Here is a 6,066-nt window from a genome sequence, read left to right as displayed (position 1 = left end):
ATAATATTTTCTGCTTCTCTAAGTGAAACTATATTTTTTATTGCATATGCCAATGTGCCAGTGCTTAACTGTTTAATTCTCTGAATCAACATTCCAGAAAAAATTTCCTTCATAACCAAACCATTTTCATTCAGGGCACAATATTCAGTTACGTCATCAATGATAAATTTTACCTTGATGCATAAATCTCTTACGCTACTTACTCTAAGCGATGAAATTTCTTCTGTTATTTTCATTTGGTCTTTAGAGGAGTTAAAATGCTGTTTACGCCTTCCCTTGCACAAGCTCCAGCTGCCTGGTGGGTCCATATGAATATAATTTTTTGCAGCTCCTTGAATCTTTAGATCGCCATTTCTGCATCAGAAACATAATCCTCAAGGACTCGGTCTACTGCATTAATAAACGATGGCAGCATTTTAGAGTCACCAGTGAAAGCTGGCAGATATTTCACATCCTTCTCGATTCGTCCTCTTAAACTATTTGATTGAATTTCACTTGATTGGCGTAAAAGCCTTGTTAAGGTTAAGGTGCCAGTGAAATAAAATAAGTCACAAACGGAGTGCTTTTGTCAGCGAACACGTCTTTATTTCAATCACTTCTGCTGCAGACTCTCCTATCCAAATTTAAAAATTATGCTTAATACCTAAAAATATTGATACGGTATTATTGAAGCGTCATGCCATCTAACTGCTCAATTCCACTGTCATTGACAACATTAATACATATCAATTAACATTAATGAGAGAACTGAACTTAACATATGTATTTACATACATTTGTATTAACATGTTTCATGTTCTTAGCATAACTCTTACATACCTATAACTTATATACATTTGTGTTAACATGTTTCATGTTGTTAGCATAACTCTTACATACCTATAACTTTTATACATTTGTATTAACATGTTTGATGTTCTTAGCGTAACTTTTACATACCTATAACTCGCGTTCGCGGATGTAAAACATATATTTTTTTAAAAATTCCCTCGTCGCGGGAATTAATTGGCGCCCAACGTGGGGCACGAGTCAAAAAGTGCCTAGTATAGTAAAAATTATAAAAAGTTGCGTTATCAAAAATTGTGAAGTTAAAATTATAAAAAGTTGAGTTATCAAAAATTGTAAAGTTAAAATTATAAAAATTTAACACGAAGTGACAATCACAGGATAATAAAAACATTGCAAATTTTTTTTTAATAATTTATTAAAACCAAGAAAGTGTAAGTGAAAAACTTTCTCTAAAAAAATAACTGTGTGAGTAAGAACAAGCAACGAAGTGACAATCGCAGGATAACAAAAACACGAAAGATCCAAATTGATTTAAAAACTGATAATTAAAATAGTTAATTAAAACATAACTAATCAGCAAAATACGAAACTATAAAAAACGGAAATAGTGACTTAAATTGCAGAAATAATCAACAGTGGAAGTGTCAACAGCAGCAGCAGCAATCACAAAGGAAACAGCGGTAACAACAGCAGTGGCAATAACAGCATCATTAACAAGAATGAATACAAAGGCAGCGAGAGAAGTTTAAATTAAATGTAACTATATTTAGAATATATATGTATTAGAAATGGGAAATAGCCCAAGTATTAAATATAAAAAACTGTCATATCGCGACAGTTGTAAGGGCGATCACGATACTAGAAAATGTCCTAAACTCAAAAAACAAAGAAATAAAGACTATAACTAATTGTACATAATTAAAAGCTGCGATTCACCACCCTCGGGGGACCCTCCAGCTTATAATAAATTAAAATTCTCTGCGATTGACCACCCAAGGGATCCTCCAGAGAATTATAAAAAATTAATCCAACCAAACATTTTTTTTAATAAAACAATAATTAAAGGCTCGACCAGCCATATAACAAAAATATATTGAAACCGTGATTCACCACCGCAAGGGGGAACCTCCGGTTTATAATAAAGCTTAATTCTGCGACTCTGAGCTCCAGACCCCCCAGAATAAAAAAGCACCTCTTCCTAGAAGGGATAAAATAAAAATAATTAACAAAAAGACCAAAACTGAAAATTAGTCAAAAAGGCTAACGGTGACGCTTTGACCGTACATCTAATAACTCGCCTTATTGCTGACTGCAATATAGCATTACGTGAGGAAGTAGAGCAATTACGCTCACAAATAGTGGTCAATACCAATAATGCAACCGATTTTCTAACACAGACGAAAGACGACAATATAGCCTGTCAAGAATCATTGGATGTAGTTAAATCCGTACCTGAATTTACTGGTAGGATGAATTTATATGTTAGTTGGAAAGAGGCGGCACCTAACACTATGAGCCTATACGTGAGGGCCAGTAGAAAATACTTTGCTGCACTCACAATACTTAGAAATAAAATAACTCATGATGCAAATGATGCACTAACAAACCATGGAACAGTCCTCAATTTCGATGCAATTCTACCTCGTTTAGAATCTCAGAATATTACAACCTCGTCAACAAAAAGTTGACGGTATTAGTAAACAAAACAATTATGACACAAGAATTAAATAAAAAGAATAGAGAACATGCCTTAAGAATTTTTATAACAGGATTAAACACCCCTTTACGGGACATAATATTCTCTCTAAACCCGCAAGATTTACCTGACGCTTTAGCAAATGCTCAGGAACTCGAATCAAACAATCAAAGAGCCTGGTTTGCTCAAAATTTTATGTACGATAGAAACAAGGTGAAGCCAATGTATACAAATAATAATTTAAGATTTCCTCAACGGAATAACTTCCCTAATAACAACATACATTATATTTTTCCGAAACCAACTCCTATGGATATAAATCCATCTACATCCAGACTTCATAACAGAGACTTTAATGTGAGGGGACCACCTGGCAATAGCTATTTTTATCAACATATAAAACGGGAGCGACCTCATGCTACATTAAGCCTGGGGTTTATAACAATAAAAACGAATTAGCCATTTATAAGCGAATAAAGGATACAATTTCCTTAAAAAAATTGAGGCACTTATCGATGTGTCCAATGGGAAAATGAATTATATGGGAAAGAATAACATTAAAAACGAAAACAAAACTATGAACATTTATTTTGAAAACAAAACTAAGCTTCTAAAAAACTAATCGAAAAAAGTATCGATAATATCAAAAATAAAAGAAATATTAATATTGTGGAGCAAAAAATTTCTACAAAGCCAGCCGAAGATTTTACCGGCAATACTATATTAAAATAATTTATTTTGAGACAAAAAGGTCCTATAACGCCAGCTGACGATTTATACCAGCATAATGAAAAAAAATAATTATAAAAAAATAGTGTGGAACAAATAAGTTCTACACCGCTAGCTGAAGACTTATACCAGCATAATGAAAAAAAATAATTATAAAGAAAATATTGTGGAACAAAAATGTTCTACAACGTCAGCCGAAGTTCTTACCGGCAAAATAAAACAAAAAAAGAATGGTGAAAAACCAAATAAAAATATAAAAATACAAAATTTAAAATACTTGGGACAAGAAAATCCTAGGACGCCAGTCGAAGATAATGCCGACAATAAAATCAAAAAATATACTCAAAAATAAGGAGGTACTAATATTTTAAAAATAAATAATTTCAATACTACCGATGAAAATAATTTCGAAGAATTAACTGAGCTTCAAACACATGTAAAAGAAAAAAATTCTCAAATTTATTCAGGCAATGATATAAGCTTCCCATTTCACCCGGGAGAAATAGTTTACGAAAATATAATAGGATAAAGAAATAAGATGAATCCCAGATATAAAGGACAGGTTGTAAAAGAAGATTGAAGAAATAAGGTTAAAATTAATCAGAGAAATAGAATAGTGCACAAGGATAATATAAAGTCCTAAACGAATACTTACTACAGGGGGAAATGTTTTATATAATGGGGAAATGCTTTATATAACTAATTTAACATATTTGAAGAGATAATAATAGCAGATAAAAATTATTATTATGGCAAAATGAAATACAATAACTTAAAAGAAGTTAACAAAAATGATGTATTTGATGTAAATAAAAATAGGTAAAAAAACTTTTTAAGTTAAACGGTTTTATGTTAAACATACATTCAAATATTTAAGATAAATGTACTAAAAACCAAAAAATAATAAATAGATACAGTCGTGGGAATTATAAACATTTACATAGACTAGAGTAAAATAAAACCGAGGGGCACGTCAATTGCCTACAAATTATGCACTTAATGTGCGATAAAAGAATCGTTTAAATTGTATTCTACTTCTTTCATTTGCTACCCATGTTGATGGGATTGATAAAACCTACGTTATCCGCCATTTTGTAGCGGCGGCCATCTTGAATTTATAATGATAATGAATAAACATAATTGTATTGTCACCAAAATCCAAAGTGTATCAAAAATTTCAGAATAGTCGGTTGACAGGAAGAGGGTGAAATTTGAATTACTAAATTTGACCCAAGAATAAATAATAAATAAAACAAACGGGGTGAGCTAAATAAAACCGTTTAAAAAAATGTAGAAGGGCAACCAGAAATAGAACTTGTAGAGACTTTGTTAGGACAATTACAAAAACAGATAAAATAATAACAGAATTAAATGACACAAAATTAAAAGAAAACGAAATCAATATGTCATACATGAACTGCAAAGTTTAATAAATGCAATAACTTTTGTTCAAATTGGAATTTTAAATCCAACAATTTTACACTTTGATGAACTAAAAAACATAAAATATTACCAACACGGTATAATGACCATAACAGATTTTATGGACATTTCTAAATTTAAAATAGCCCAAAAAGGAGACATAATTATAATTTATATAAAATACCCTAAAATAGAATTAACATGTAAGTACTATGATGGAGGATGGAGTCACGTGTAGAAGTTTACGCCAGTGAGGAAAGTTCTCTGATCGCCATTCACTTGGGAGTGGCCAGAAACGATTCTTTTACATATGACTCAAGTAGCTCATGACTTCCAGTCCTTGATGAAGTATCCTCTGGATAGCCTAAGAACATCCGTTTGAAGGCGAGCTAAAGTGAGAAGGCGAAACATTCCCTGCACTGGGTTGTGCCCGCCACGTAAAAAACCACCCCAGTGAAAACGCAACAACAGCCTCGGTTGAGAGACCCCACTTTTGATGACGATCATGGAAAACGAAATAAGGACTATGAATTGAGGGCACGCACTTTGAATGTCCGGTCCCTTAATTGGGAAGGTCCCGCTGCCCAGCTGGTTGATGTCTTCGAAAAAATAAATGCTGACATCACCGCCGTCCAAGAAATGCGACGAACAGGACAAGGGCAGAGACGAGTAGGTCCTTGAGTCATTTACTACAGTGGCCATATAAAGGAGCGCAAGTTTGGTGTGGGACTGGTGGTGGGAGAAAGACTCCGTCGCCGAGTACTATCATTCACGACGGTGAATGAACGTCTAGCCACAATCCGCATCAAAGCGAGGTTCTTCAATATATCGCTGATTTGCGCTCACGCCCCGATGGAAGAGAAGGACGATGTGATCAAAGATGCCTTTTATGAGTGCTTGGAAAGCACTTATGAGAGCTGCCCCCGCCACGATGTCAAAATCATGCTTGGCGACTTTAACGCCAGGGTGGGCAAAGAAGGTATCTTTGGCACTACGGTCGGTAAATGCAGCCTCCACGAGGAAACATCCCCAAATTGGTTGAGGCTGAACGACTTCGTCTGGGCCCGAAATATGGTTATCTGTAGTACTAGATTCCAGCATAAGAAGATACATCAAGCTACCTATCGAGAAACCACCAACTCCAGAGTTCCTAACATCGACTCGGACCACTATCTTGTTTCAGCTAAGATTCGCACGCGCCTCTGTGCAGCAAAAAACGCACGACATCAAACACAAGGAAGGTCTGACGTCGAGAAGCTGCAATCACAACAGACAGCCGAACGATTTTCTACTCGGCTTGCACTCCTGCTCTCTGAGAGCACTCGTCAACAACTCGATATAAGGGAACTGTGGGACGGCATTTCAAACTCCTTACGTACAGCAGCAACCGAAACCATTGGTTTTCGGAAAGTACAAAAGAACAGCTGGTA

Source organism: Bactrocera latifrons, unplaced genomic scaffold, assembly GCF_001853355.1.
Source record: "Bactrocera latifrons isolate USDA-ARS-PBARC rearing strain unplaced genomic scaffold, ASM185335v1 scaffold_240, whole genome shotgun sequence".
Lineage (NCBI taxonomy): Eukaryota > Metazoa > Arthropoda > Insecta > Diptera > Tephritidae > Bactrocera > Bactrocera latifrons.
This window is presented reverse-complemented; position numbering follows the sequence as displayed.